Source organism: Choloepus didactylus, chromosome 5, assembly GCF_015220235.1.
Source record: "Choloepus didactylus isolate mChoDid1 chromosome 5, mChoDid1.pri, whole genome shotgun sequence".
Lineage (NCBI taxonomy): Eukaryota > Metazoa > Chordata > Mammalia > Pilosa > Megalonychidae > Choloepus > Choloepus didactylus.
Window position 1 is genome coordinate 147957041 of NC_051311.1, and position 16198 is coordinate 147973238.

At 40.7% G+C, this 16198-nt stretch overlaps 1 pseudogene; it reads right to left on the reverse strand.

The window, feature by feature from the left end:
* Positions 1-12083: 12083 nt before the first annotated feature.
* LOC119535467 lies at positions 12084-13768 on the reverse strand (annotated as a pseudogene).
* Between the last annotated feature and the right edge of the window lie 2430 nt (positions 13769-16198).

Consider the following 16198-nt stretch of genomic DNA (forward strand, 5'->3'; position numbering starts at 1 on the left):
CTGTCAGTTCAACTGAGACAATAACTCCTGTTGTATCCCCTAAATGTCTCCCATTTTATTACAGTTCTTCCTGACTTCTGGTCCTAGGTTTTTCTTTCTGATTTGGCTCAATTTATTCTCTTTGACATTTGAACATATTTTTTTACTGGATTTAACCCAGTACTAATTAAGGATTTTCCTTGAGGGCCACGCTTTGGTAATACTAGACTTATGTCAAGTTCATGAATGCATCATTCTCTTATGTGAAAGCAAAATTCTAATATTTGCCTAACTGGATGCTCCAACACTGAACCCCTCTGGGACAGGTGAGAGTCAGAGAGCACTATGTACAGGAGAATCTAATTATAAAAAGGGCCGTTGGACACTTCCAGCAACAGGTTGTACCTGTTCCTACAACAGGAAATGTTACATTGGGAATTTTAAGGAAAGTCTGTCGAGCAAGAACTATCTGTTCTCAACAGCACTAATGGAAACTATTGGGCAAGTGCTCATTCAATTAAATCCAAGGACATAGGAAGTCCTTACTGTCATTCCATCCTTTGAGATAGAATCAAATTATCAGTTATCAAATGGCAGCTCTCTTTTTACCCCTTTTTTTAAAGAGGTATATTCCATTTGGGGAATTAACTCTTTCCTTAACAGAAGCATACTTATGTTGCTATACCAACTCTGGCTTTTGATCAGTGAATCTGGAGTGCAAGATTCCGGCCCCAAGAGGAAAAAAAAAAAAAAAAAATATATATATATATATATATATATATATATATAGTGAGAGAGAGAGAGAGAGAGAGAGAGAGAGATTGTTCACATACCATACAACTATCCAAAGATCCAAAGGGCACAATCAAATGCCCATGGTACCATCATACAGATGTGCATCCATCAACACAATTAATTTTTTTTCAATTTTTAGAACATTTTCATTACTCCTGAAAAGAAATAAAGACAAAAAAAGGAAACTCAAATCCTTCCATACCCCTAACCACCACCCCCTACATTATTGATTCATAGTTTTGGTATAGCACATTTGTTACTGTTGATGAAAGAATGTTAAAACACTATTAACTGTAGTATATAGTTTGCAATAGGTATATATATATATATATATATATATATTTTTTTTTTTTTTTTTTTTTGCTATGTGCCCCTGTATTATTAACTTCTAGCTATTATGTCATACATTTGTTCTAGTTCATGAGAGATATTTCTAATATTTGTGTAGTTAATCATGGACACTGTCCACCACAAGATTCACTGTTTTATACATTCCCGTCTTTTAACCTCCAACTTTCCTTCTGGTGACATATGTGACTCTGAGCTTACCCTTTCCACCAACTTCACACACCTTTCAGCACTGTTAGTTATTCTCAGAACATGCTACCATCACCTCTGTCCATTTCTAAACATTTAGGTTCACCCTACTTGAACATTCTGCTCATAATAAGCAACCGCTCCCCATTCTTTAGCCTCATTCTATATCCTGGTAATTTATATTTCATGTCTATGAGTTTACATATTATAATTAGTTCATATCAGTGAGACCCAGCATATTTTCCTTTATGTGTCTGTCTTATTTCCCTCAATATAGTGCCCTCAAAGTTTCTTCATCAAACCCATTTCTTTTAAGATGTTTTTTTTCACACACCATACATTCAGTCCTACGTAAACAATCATTGGTTCCCTGTATAGTCATGTATTTATGTTTTCAGCACCATCGCCTCTATCTATATAAGGACATCTCCATTTCTTCCACAAAGAAGGAGGAAGGGTCAAAGAAGGCAGAGAGACAAAAGAAAAAGAAAAGAGAGAGAGAGAAAAAACAAAACAAAACAAAACTTGACAGCTAGAAGGCAACAAAAGGAAAGACAGCATTAACCTAAGGTAGAATAAAGAGTCAGACGACATCACCAATGCCAGGAGCCCCACACCCTATTCCCCACCACCCCATGTGCATTTAGCTTTGGTATATTGCCTCTGTTATATTAAAGGAAGCATAATACAATGTTTCTGATAATTATAGTCTCTAGTTTGCATTAATTGTATTTCCTCCCAATCCTACCATATTTTTAACACCTTGCAGTGTTGACATTCATTTGTTCTACCTCATGTAAAAACATATTTATACCTTTTATTACAATCGTTGAGCACCCTAGGTTTCCCTGAGTTACACAGTCCCAATCTTTATCCTTAGTCTTTTGTTCTGGTGTCCCACATGGTCCCAACCTTCCTCTTTCAACCATACTCACAGTCATCTTTGTTCAGTGTACTTACATTGCTGTGCTACTATCTCCCAAAATTGTGTTCCAAACCTCTCATTCCTGTCTTTTCCTTTCTGTCTGCAGTGCACCTTTAGTGTTTCCTCTAGAACAGGTATCTTGTTCACAAACTCTGTCATTGTCCATTTGTCAGAGAATATTTTAAGCTCTCCCTCATATTTGAAGGATAGTTTTTCTGGATGTGGGATTCTTGGGTTAGTGGTTTTTCTCTTTCAGTATCTTAAATGTATCGCCCCACTTCCTTCTTGCCTCCATGGCTTCTATTGAGAAATCCGCACTCTTATCAAGCTTCCTTTGTATGTCATGGATTGCTTTTTTCTTGCTGCTTTCAGGATTCTCTCTTTACCTTTGACATTTAATAATCTGATTATTAAGTGTCTTGGCATAGGCCTATTCAGATCTATTCTGTTTGGGGTATGCTGTGCTTCTTGGATCCATAATTTTATGTCTTTCATAAGAGATGGGAAATTTTCATTGATGATTTCCTCTATGATTGCTTCTGCCCCTTTTTCCTTCTCTTCTTCTTCTGGGAAACAATGACACACAAATTCTTGATTTTCATTTTGTCCTTAAGTTCCAAGAGATGTTGCTCATATTTTTCCATTCTTTTCTCCATCTGTTCTTTGGTATGTAGGCTTTCAGATGCCTTGTTCTCCAGTTCCTGAGTGTTTTCTTCTGCCTCTTGAGATCTGCTGTTGTATGTTTCCATTGTGTCTTTCATTTCTTGTGTTGTGCCTTTAATATCCATAGATTCTGCCAGGTGGTTTTTCGAACTTTCAATTTCTACCTTATGTGCGTCCAGTGTTTTCCTTATACAGTTCATCTCTTTTGCCATATCTTCCCTAAACTTTTTGAATTGACTTATTATTAGTTATTTCAATTCCTGTATCTCAGTTGAAGTGTAAGTTTGTTCCTTTGTCTGGGCCATACTTCATTTTTCTTAGTGTAGGTTGTAGTTTTCTGTTGTTGAGGCATGGTTTCCTTGGTTACCCCAAGCAGGTTTTCCCAGACCAGAATGGTCTCAGGTCCCAGAAAGAAGAAATATTCAGTATCCGGTTTCCCTGAGGGTGTGTTTTAGAAAATTGGCACACCCTGTGATGCCTCAGGTCACTGTGCTTTTCTGCCCATCAGGTGGTGCCTGTCAGCCTGTAACTCCAGACTGGTATAAGGAGATGTGGCCTGTGGCTGTTTTCCCCCAGGCCCTGGGGTCTGGTTCTGAATGGAAGGTGGGTAGCAGAGCTGGGCCCCACCCCTTTCCTCTTAGGGAAGATAACTCCCCTAGGGAGAGGTCATTAGCATTTGAATAGACTCTGCCTGTGCTATCTCCACCCTTATCTGGGTCAGAGTGCTGGGAACTGAAAATGGCTGAGGCTTTCTCCACTGAGCTGAAACGGAGACAGAAAGCCCCCTTCAGGGCCAGTCTGCGGCCACCCTCCTGCTCTCCAAGGTCAGTCATCACCCAAGCCTCTATCTGCTTGTTGGGGATTCATAGCTCATAGCGAGCAGTCCATGTTTGTTAATTAAAACCCCAGTTGGAGTTCAGCTGAGCTATAGTCACTTACTGGGAGAGAGCTTCTCTCTAGCACCATGAGGCTTTGCAGCTCGGGCTATGGTGGGAGGGGTCTCCTGGCTTGGATCCACAGTTTTTACTTACAGATTTTGTACTGCGATCTTGGGCATTCCTCCCAATTCAGGTTGGTGTCTGATGAGTGGACGGTCACATTTTTCTCCCTGCAGTTATTCCAGATAATTTACTAGTTGTTCCTGGTTGTTTATTAGTTGTTCCAGGGGACGTAACTAGCTTCCACTCCTCTCTATGCCACCATCTTAGATCCTCCACAGCTACAGTTTTGACCAGCCTAGAGCAGAAAGTAGCTGGTAGCTCAGTTTTGATCCTGCCCCTGGCAGGGGTGGAAGTGGGGCTGATTGAGACACTGTAACTTCTTGGAGTAGCAGGGAACAGGGTACTGAAGGGCAGCTCATCCCCAAGAAAAAGGGGAAGGGCAAGGCCCAGGGCAGTTTGTGGCTGCTGATTAAAGAATTCAGATTCCAAGGTCAGGGATGTGAGTAACAGTTTCAACTAACCCTGGCCAAACAAAGAAAATTAAAGCAGCTGGCAACTTCTGTCTCAACCATGCACCTTGTAGGGGCAGAGTCAGCTGAGAATTAAAGGCACAGGTCCCCCTTAGGACTATGGGGAACAGCTGGCTGAAGAGTGCTGGCTACTGGGCAGGACAGAAAAGCACAGAATCAGGAAGACATCAAAGAGAAGACTAGTGTCATTCCAGGTCTCCTCCCCAGGGCACTTTAGAAGTGATCTGTGACCTCTTCGTGGGTCCTGAGCCTGTTCTGATTGGGAAAACTGATTTGGGTAGGTCCTCTCTGGGGGGATCCTCCTCCCAGACTTAGCCTTTCAGGTAAAAGCAGCTAGAGATAATGAAAGGAGTGTTAAAACATATAGAGGCAAATAAAAAACAAACTGAACAGATAAACATTCCTAGAGAAGGAAGAGGAAAAAGGAAGCTTTTCCATGGGGATGAAAAAAATTGTACAAATAGTGCAGTCTCAAAAATTGTACCATATATTCAAGGCAAGAGTCAGCTGAATAAGAACTGAAAAAAATCTCATTGATTAAATACAAGTTATTCTAAAGGTCTAGAAAGAGTTGACAAAAGTGTCAAAGAAGAGCTATATCAACAAGAACTAATCAATAAGAAAACCCTAGACACGAAAGAGAAACTGACCTCTAGAATAAACTCATCAAGAAAATCATATGCCTAGACACCAGCAAAAAATCACAAGCAACACAAAGGAACAGGAAGATATGTCCCAGTCATAGAAACAAACAAGAGTTGAAACAACTAATTAATGATGTTTAAACAAACTCCTAAATCAATTCAAGGAGATGAACAAAAGTGTAGCAAAAGTAATAAAGGATATTAAGAAGACTCTGGGTGAGCATAAAGAATAATTTGAAAGCATGCAAAAAATACATAACAGAACTTATGGGAATGAAAGACAACAGAAAAGATAAAATATACAATGGAGAAATACAATAGTAGATTTGAAGAGGCAGGAAAAAAGATAAGTGAACTAGAACAGGTAGGGAAAAGAATGGAAGAATTTGAGCAGGGTCTCAGAGAATTGAATGACATCATGCAGCACACAAATATACATGTTAAGGGTATCCCTGAAGAATAAGAGAGGGGAGAGGGGGCAGAAAGAATACTTGAGGAAATAATGGTCGAAAATTTCACAACTCTTATGAAAGGCATCAATATACAGGTCAAAGAAGTACAACACATTCCAAATAGAATAAATCTGAATAGACCTACTCCAAGACACTTACTAATCAGACTGTCAAAAGCCAAAGACAAAGAAAGAATTCTGAAAGCAACAAGAGAAAAGCAGTTCATCACATATAAGGAAAGCTCGATAAGACTAACTCCCAATTTCTCATCAGAAACTACAGTGGTGAGAAGGCAGTGGTATGATATATTTAACACACTGAAAGAGAAAAACTGTCAGCCAATAATTCTTTATTCAGCAAAACAATCATTCAATAATAAGACAGAGTTTAAAATACTCACAAACAGAAACTAAGAGAGTTCTTTAACAAGAGACCTGTCCTACAAGAAATACTAAAGGGAGTGCTACAGGCTGATAGGAAAAAACAGGAGAGAAAGGTTTGGAGGAGAATGTAGATGAAGAATATCAGTAAGGGCAACCAAATGGGCAAAAAGAGAGATGAAAATAAGATATGACATATAAAGCCAAAGGTTAAAATTGTTGAAGAAAGTATTACCTTTACAGCAATAACATTGAATATTAATGGATTCAATTCCCTAATCAAAAGACCTACACTGGCAGAATGGATATAAAAATATAACCCATCTGTTCCAGTTTGCTAATGCTGCCAGAATGCAAAACACCAGAAATGGATTGGCTTTTATAAAGGGGGTTTATTTGGTTACAAAGTTACAGTCTTGAGGCCATGAAGTGTCCAAGGCAACAGGGTACCTTCATTGGAGGATGATCGAAGGCATCCATAAACCTCTGTTAGCTGGGAAGGCACGTGACTGGCATCTGCTGGCTCCCAGGTTGCATTGCAAAATGGCGTTCTCCAAAATGTCAGTGTCAGCTTCCAACGGCCATCTTCAAAATGTGTCTCTCAGCTGCAGCTACTCTTTCAGCGCCTGTGTGTTCTTCAAAGTGTCCCTCTTGGCTGTAGCAAGCTTGTTCCTTCTGTCTGAGCTTATATAGTGCTCTAATAAACTAATCAAGGCCTGTGCTGAATGGGCGGGGCCACACCTCCACGGAAATTATCCAATCAGTTATCACCCACAGTTGGGGGGTTGCATCTCCATGGAAACACTCAAAGAATTACAATCTAATCAACACTAATATGTCTGCTCACACAAGATTACATCAAAGATAATGGCATTTTGGGGGACACAGTACATTCAAACTGGCACACCATCTATATGGTATCTACAAGACTCACTTTAGACCCAAGGACACAAATGGGTTGAAAGTGAAAAGTTGGAAAAAGACATTCCATGCAAACAGTAACTAGAAAAAGCTGGGGTGGCTATACTAATATTGGACAAAATAGACTTTAAATTCAAAACTGTTAAAAGAGACAAAGAAGGACACTATATATTAATAAAAGGGGCAATCCACCAAGAAGAAATAACAATGTTAAATATTTATGCAGCTAACCAGAGTACCCCAAAATATATGAGGCAAACACTGGCAATGCTGAAGGGAGAAATAGACGGCTCTTCAATAATAGTTGGAGACTTCATTTCACTACTGTCATCAACAGATAGAACATCTAGACAGATGATCAACACAGAAAGAGAGAACTTGAACAATGTGATAAATGACCTAGACCTAACAGACATCTACAGAACATTGTGCCCCACAACAGAAGGATATGCATTCTTCTAAAGTGTTTATGGATCATTCTCCAGGATAGTCCACATAGTTGGGTCACAAAAAGGGCTCAATAAATTTTAAAAGATTGAAATTATACAATTATCCTTTTATCATAATGGAATGAAGCTGGAAATCAACAACAAGTGGAAGACTAGAAAATTCACAAATTTATGGAGGTTAAACAACATACTCTCAAACAATCAATGGGTCAAAGAAGAAATTACAAGAAAAATCAGTAAATATCTCAAGACAAATGAAAATGAGATCTCAACATATCAAAACTTATGGGGTGCAGCAAAGGCAGTGCTGAGAGGAAATTTATTGCCCTAAACACCTAAATTAAAAAGAAAGAGCTAAAATCGAAGACCTAACTTCACACCTGGAAGAATTAGAAAAAACCCCCAGCAAACTAACAAACAGAAGGAAAGAAATAACATAGATTAGAGCAGAAATCAATGAAATTAAAAATAAAAAAAACAATAGAGGGAATCATGAAACCAGAATTTGGTTCTTTGATAAAATCAACAAAACTGATAAAGTCTTAGCTACACTGACAATAAGAGAGAAAAGATACAAATAAAATACAAATACAAATAAAATTGCTACTGATTCCACAGAAATAAAAATGATCATATGAGGATACTATGAGCAAACTCTATGCTGGCAAACTAGACAACTTAGCTGAAATGTACAACTTCCTGAACACACATGAATAACCTACACTGACTCTAGAAGAAATAGAAGAACAAACCAATCACAAGTAAAGAGATTTAAATAGCCATTAAAAACCTCCCAATAAATAAAAGCCCAGGACCAGATAGCTTCACCTGTGAATTCTACAAATCATTGTAAGAAGAATTTATACCAATCCTGCTCAAACTCTTCCAAAAATTTGAAGATGAGGGAACACTAGCTAACTCATTCGTGAAGCCATCATTACCCTAATACCAAAGCCAGACAAAGAAATTTCAAGAAAAGAAAATTACATACCAATCTCTCTAATGAATATAAAAGCCAAAATCCTCAACAAAAGCATTGCAAATTGACTTCAACAGCATATTAAAAGAATTATACACCATGTTCAAGTGGGTTTTATGCCAGCTTTGTAAGGGTGGTTTAACACAAGAAATTCAATTAATGTAATACACCACATTAACAATTTGAAGGGGGAAACCACATGATTGACACAGAAAAACATTTAACAAAATCCAGTATCCTTTCTTGATAAAAACACTTTGAAAGGTAGGAATCGAAGGAAACTTCCTCAACATGATAAAGGAAATATATGAAAAACCCACATCTAACATCATATTCAATGGTGAAACACTGAAAGCTTTCCTTCTATGATCTGAAACAAAACAGGGACACCCTCTGTCACCATTGCTATTTAACATTGTGTGGAAGTTCTTGCTAGAGCAATTAGGCAAGAAAAAGAAATAAAAGGCATCCAAATTGGAAAGGAAGAAGTAACACTGTCACTATTTGCAGACAGTATGATCCTATATTTTGAAAGTCCCCCAAAAATCTAAAACAAAGCTGTTATAGTTAATAAAGGAGTTCAGCAAAGTATCAGTGGGATAGAAAATCAATGAGCAAAAATCAGTAGTGTTTCTATGCACTAGTAAGGAGGAATCTGAGGAAGAAATCAAGAAAAAAATTCCATTTACTACAACAACTAAAAAATCCAAATATCTAGGAATAAATTTAACCAAGGATGTAAAGGCTCTATACACAGAAAACCACAAAACATTGCCAAAAGAAATCAAGGAAGATCTAAAGAAATGGAAGGACATTCCATGTTCATGGGCCGGAAGACTAAATATAGTTACGATGTGAATTCTACCCAAATTGATTTACAGATTGAACACAGTAGCAATCAAAATTCCAACAGCTCACTTTGCAGAAATGGAAAAATGAATCATCAAATTTATTTGGAAGGGTAGGGAGCCCCAAATTGCCTAAAACATCTTGAGAAAGAAAAATGAAGTGGGAGGATTCACACTTTCTGACTTTAAAGCATATTACAAATCTACAGGGTTCAAAACAGCATGATACTGGCATAAGGATATATATATATATATATATATTGACCACTGGGATCAAACTGCGAGTTCAGAAATAGAGCTTAACATCCATACTCAATTGATTTTTGACAAAGCAGCCAAGTCCACTCAACTGGGACACATCAGTCTCTTCTACAAATGGTGCTGGGAGAACTGGATATCCATATCAAAAAGAATGAAAGAGGACCCACATCTCACACCTTCTACAAAAATTAACTCAAAATGGATCAAAGACTTAAACATTAGAACTAAGGCCATAAAACTCCTAGAAAAAATGTAGGGAAGAAGCATCTTCAAGATCTTGTGTTAGGAGGTGGTTTCTTAGACCCAAAGCAAAAGCAATGAAAGAAGATAATAGATAAATGAGAGCTTCTCAAAATGGAAAACTTTTGCTCTTCAAAGGAGTTTGACAAGAAAGTAAAAAGGCAGCCTACTTAATGGGAGAAAATATTTGGAAACTACATATCCAATAAGGGTTTAATAAATCCAGAATATATAAAGAAATCTTAACATCAACAATACAATGACAAACAACCCAATTAAAAAATGGGCAAAAGACTTGACTAGGCACTTTTCCAAAGAGGAAATACAAAGGACAGGAAAAGATGTTCAATAATACTAGCTATAAGGGATATGCAAATCAAAGCCACAATGAGATATATCATTTCACTCCTACCAGAATGACCATTATCAAAAAAACAGAAAACTATAAGTGCTGGAGAGGATGTGGAGAAATAGGAACATTTATTCACTGCTGGTGGGAATGCAGAACGGTGCAGCTGCTTTGGAAGGCAGTTTGGTGGTTCTTCCAGAAGCTTAGTATAGAACTGCCATATGATTCAGCAATCCCATTACCAGATGTATACTCAGAAGAACTGAAAGCAGAAATGTGAACAGACATTTGCACACTGATATTCATAGCGGCATTATTCACAACTGCCAAAAAATGGAAACAGCCCATATGTCCATCAACTGATGAGCAGATAAACAAACTCTGGTATATAGATATGATAGATTATTATGTGGTTGTAAGAAGGAATGAAATCATGGTGCATGCAACAACATAGATGAACCTTGAGGATGTAATGTTGAGCGAAATAAGCCAGATACAAAAGGAGAAATATATGGTCTCACTAAAATGAACTAATTATAATGAGCAAATTCTGAGAGTTAAAATCTAGATTATAGGTTACTAGGAGACAGAAAGAGGGTTGAGAATGAGCAGATGAAGCTTGAGGTGTACAGAATTTTTAATAAACTTGATTGTAAATGTTTGGAAAGGCATAGCAGTGATGGTAGCACAAAACTGTAAGCGTAATTAACGGTGCTGAGTTTGAGTATGGTTGAAAGGGGAAGTCTAGGTTTGTGTATGTCACTAGAAGAAAAGCTAGAGGATAAAACTTTGTACTATAGAACATAGTGACTCCTGTTGTGGATGATGATGGAGATTAACTATAAGAGGAAAAATGATTCTGGATCACACTATTTCCCATTTCTATTTGAATTCTCCCTCAAAATTCTCACAGTACAGTACTATAGTCTAAATATTTACTGATTAAATATTGTTATATTTGATACTAACTAGAAACTATTTGAGAAAAAAAAAGCCAACTGGTAGTTTATCCTCATTTTTCTCTCTTCCCTTTATCTCTCTCATTTCTTCAAAAGTCTACCAATAAGTATAAGCACAAAAGAACCACCACCTAACCACAGGGTCTAATTCATGGAAGATGGAAATTTCAGCTCTGAACTCCACAACAGTGAAACCAGTGATTCACTAAAGGAAAATAAAATAACATTCTCAGGGGAAAAATTTACCTTGTAATGCAGAATCACGGTTTCTCAATTTAAAGTGGACTGAAGCCTTGATAGGGACCCGGAAGGGCTGAGTTCCCAGGTAGCTTCCAGAAGAGTAGCTGTATTTCACATGGTCACAACAGAAAGTCAAGCCTATGGATGGTCTTGAACTATTTGACCCTAGCCTTTTTGAGTTGAGACACAGCTCTGAGCCTCTCCTCTTGGTCCTCTTTGGCCACTGAATTATCATGTGTGGTGCTCTCTTCTTGGCTCTGTCTTGGGCACATTTTAGGACAGATAAAAAGCAATACTTAAAATGTCAGAAGACAGTAAGGCATGTAGGAAGTCGAATCTTATAGGGACATCTTTCTAGGCCTTCCTTTTCAACAGCAGGGATAGCAACAATTTCAACAGCGGTACCATTTCTGGAGCTTTTACATTTTCTCAGGTACGGTGTTAAAAGTTTTATATGCACCATTTCATGTGGACTTCACTGTTTAAGGAAAAGACTGTTACTATTGCTATTATACAGAGGGAAGACCTGATGTTTACACGGGTTGGTCAACGTCCCCAAGTCAGTAAGTAGGACATATCATGACAGAGTTGTATGTAGTATGGAGCCAGCCTGTTTGCTTAAAAAGCCTGAGTTCTTAACTGCTGCACAATATTATGCATTTATTCAAGAGAATATTTTTTTTCTGAAATCATGTATGAACGTACATAAAGCCCTCTAAAATTTAAAGCCCCCACCCCCCATGTTGTTGTTCTGCTGTCGCTGTTTTGAGGCTAACAAAACTTTAAGACCTCTTCGGCCCCGCCCAGGCGGGGATCATCCCGCTCTGCTGCCGCCCTCCTGGTGGTCGTGGGCCGCCGTGTCCAGGCCCCGATGCTGCGGAGCCCGCGCTGCAGCGCGCTGCAGAAGAAGCACACGGTCTTCTCCCCTAGCCCGGCTGCGGCTGCGCGGTCTCGGGGCCGGCTCCTGGGATCCCTGGGATCCCTAGGATCCCTAGGATCCCGCGGGCGCCCCCGCCGCGGGCTCTTCCCCGGTGCCGCCCTCGGCCGCTCCTGCTCCCTCTCCTCCTTGGGGCCGTCGGTGAAGGGGTTCTCGCCCTTCACGGAGCGCTCCAGCGTTTTGCTGATGAGCTCCTTGTTGAGGATGCTGCGGGCCACCATGAGGGAAGACTTCTTGGATTGCTCCGTCAGGAGCCTGCTGTTACTGTTGTGATCCAGGGTCGTGAGGTATTTCTGGATGATCCCGAACTGCTTGGGAATGAAGAGGTCACAAGCTGCGCAGTGAGCCGCCTCCACCTTCTACACAGAATGCTCCGTGGCGATCTCTTAGGTCAGGTCCTGGTGTCTGTAGATCTGCTGGATCAGACGGTCAGTGTCTTCCACAGTATTGCAGAGCACTTCTGGGTTCTAGGTCTTGTTGGTGACGTACTCCTGCAGGAAGTCTGCTGTCTGCTTGAGGAGCTTGGTGCCCACCTGCTTGAAGTGCTCCTTGGGGGACCTGCTGTCCAGGCCGGCCACCTTGTCCTTGTAGAAGGTCCGGTGTTTGCAGAGGAGCGCAGAAACTGGATCCCTTCCACCAGGTGGGTCTCGCTGCCGCCTCTTCTGCTTGTTCTGGCTCTTCCTGCTCTGGCCACTCTCTTCCTGGACGGTCACGCCCTCCTTCTCTGCAGCTTTTCTGCCTTCTTCCTACCCATCCTCTTTGCCCATCTCGTCTTCTCCTACTTTGGAGCTTTTCTCCACAGCCTCGGAGCCCTCGGCGTCCCCCCCCCCTCCGCCATGTCTTCATATTTGTCTGAGTCACTGTTGTCGGAGCAGAGCAGTCAGTCCTGGTCTCTTTGCTGTCGAGCTCGCCCGGGCTGCCGGATTCCCTTCTCTTCCTCTTGGTCCGGCAGTCGGCGCTGGTTCAGGTCTTCCAAGTGCTCCTCACCTGCTTCACGCCTTTGCCAAACCCGAAGCCCAAGCGGGAGCCTCCCAGGAAGGAGCCCCCGCCGCGCATGCCCTAGAGCACGCTGTACTCGGGGATGATGTTCTGGGAGAAGAGGGAGGGCAGCCGGGAGGTACCAGGCAGGCCCTGGCTGCGGGCCCCCATGGGGTTTTCCCACACGCGTCCATAGCTCTAGGCCATCGGCCGGCCACTCCCGGTGGCCTGGGCCCAGCGCTATCATGGGCCTAAGGTGTGGCTGCCGCGCGTGCGGAACTGGTCGCGGTAGCCGTCGGACTGGCCCTCGGAGGCCACTCTCATCTTGGGGTCAAGCTCCCCGTAGTCGTAGCCCGACCCACACAGGGTGCACCCGCCCAGGACGGCCCTCCAGTCACAGGCCTCGGAGGAGTTGTACCTTTCTCCACCTGAGCCGTGCATTCCTCCTTGCATCATGGCTGTTTCCAAGTGTGACACCGTATCTAAGTGTTGGTTAATTTTTGATGAAACGGAATCCCCTTGGCACTAGGGTTTGCATTTGTTTTAGAGCTAGGCCTTTCTTAACAGTGTGAAGTGGCCATACCGTACCCATAGTTGCTGGTATTATTGTGACCACAGCCATAGCCATAGCTCTCAGAGCCTCTGTTTGCTCCACAGCTCCAAGTTCAATACTCATAGTCACAGGTGGGCTGAGTGTCGGTGTCTGAGTACGTCGACTGCAGAGGGGTTTCGGATCCCTGGACAAAGCCTGTGTAGCTCATGGCGACCGCCAACCTGGTGCCCGGGAGCCTGGGCAGCTGCTCCGCGCTCCCAAAGTCGCGATGCCCTTGATTTTTTTTTTCAGTTGTGCTTATTATCATGAACACTGCCTGCTACGGATGGTCCCCAGTTACATTTTCAGTCCTATTTCTAGCTACACCCCCTACCCTTTGCTATAAACCACCCAGGACTTTTCATATTCCCAGAACACACATTCTGTTTCTGTTAGAACTGTGCCATCTGCCTTAAACGTCCTTCTTCTCCCTTTTCCACTGCTCACTCTTGAGAGTCTAGTTCAATAGTTACCTTCACTCAGTAACTGGGAATTAGCAGGAAGTTGAAGTAAGGGAGGGGAATTGAATTCTGAGCCTAGAATGTGTTTTGGTGTAATTGATACTGGTTTGAGTAAAATTATGCTGACTTAGGAAGTCCTAGTATTTTCCAAGCTGTAGTTTTTGACACACACTGCAATTCAGTAAGATAGAATAGGATTTCTTTCTAAAATAGGGAGAGACAAGGCTGCAGAGCTGTCATGGTGCAATTCCTTTATATTCAAGAGAAAATTGAACCATAAGAGAAGCTGGTGAGTTCTTACACATAAATGGGAAAAGTAGTCAAAATGCCCAAGAGAACTTTGATTCCTCAGGAAATTGTTTATACTCTGCCCCTCTTTTTGCTGTTGAGGTTTATTAGAATCACCTCATTGATGGCATATTGCATTTCTTTGTCTTTTGCAAGGAAAGATAATAAGCATATTTATTTTTTGTCATTGTAATTGGTTTTCATATTAAATAGCTTTGGTGCAATAATAAACAATCCCCCAAATTTCTGTGGCTTAAACCAAAAACCTTTACTCCTCATGTACATATATATACATTAGCAGTTGTGCATCATCTATGCATTCTGCTCCATTATCTTACTCATTCAGGGCCCTAGACTGACAGAACAGTCCTTATTTGGGACACTTGGTTCTTGCTGCTGAAAACAAGCAATGGCTCTTGAAGTTTCTGCTTGGGAGTGGGGAATATCACGTGCTCACATATGGGTCAAGTCAATTCACGTGGCCCAGCCCGAGGTCAGTGTGACAAGGATGTTTATTCCTTCCATTGGAAGCACTGTAAGTCAACTTGCAGAGGGGGTACATTATCCTCTTACAAGAAGGGTGAGTGAGTAGTTGTTGATTAAGCAATCTCCCATAACTATTTAGATATTACTTATAATGTGTGTTATGTCTGTTGTTGGTGAACAGATTAGCATATTTGATGATACTGATTTTTCCACTTTTATTTTAGGGATGCATTTGTTCAACTCACACCTGCAATAATAATAATCTGTAGCAAATATTAAGCATTTATGATGTGTTAAGTACAGCATTTAGCACCTTACATATATTATCTGTTTTATTCTCTCAAAATAATTGCTTGTTGTAGGAAGTGCTACTATTATCCGTATTTTGTATTTGAGAAAACATTATATGTGCAGCTTGGAGGGTTTGAGAAACTTGCCCAGGTTTACCCGATAGGTAACTTGGGGAGCCAGGATCTGAAACTGGGCTGTTTGGTTATTAGAACCATTCATCTCACAGCTTCTTGCCATGACCATCAAGGATGTTAGCATATTTCATAGTGTTGATTGAACACCAGAAAGTTAAGTGAATATAAAAATGAGTGAGCCATGATGCCTGTCATGAGAAGCTCACAATCCAGTTGACAAAACAAGACATAAAATAACTATAATCCAAGGGAGGATCAGATAGAAGTCATGGAAAGGGCCCTGTCCAGAAATGTTGTTTATAACTTGGATGAGGAACTTAGTGGCGTGATAATAAATGTTGCTGATGATGAGGCTGGAAAGGACAACCTATTCCTTAGGTATCAGACCCAAAATAAAAAAATAAAAAAAAAAAAGAAAGAGAAGAGAAAATAAAACCATCTTTTCAGGCAGGAATGATTGATGAGATCTAAAGGAATGATGTACAATGAATAAATAAAATGAACTTCTCTCGAGTCCAAAAAATGGTTGGATCAGAACAAAACAAGGAGCATGGCCTGTGATGTGAACAAAGGGCATTTTAGTTTTATTAGTCGGCTGGGTCACTCCATGTGGTCTAAGTCATTCAGCAAACAATTATGGAGACCCTCCTGTGCTTCAGGCACTGCTCAGAGCCAGAGATAGTAAGTCAAATCCAAGTGACCCCACTCAAGGTGATCTTGTTACAGAAGGAAGTCAAAGTCATAAACCAATCATTATAAAACAATCTGATAAATGCTTTTATAGGCACCAGAATGAAGCACTTTCCGTACACAGAAGAGAGTACATGTAACTTTTCATAGGGTCATGAGGAGGAGAGTGGGGGTGACATTTGGGTTGTGAAGGGAAAAAGGAGCTTTCTAGGCAGAGAAGGCACATCATGGAAATCTAGGAGCAAAGAC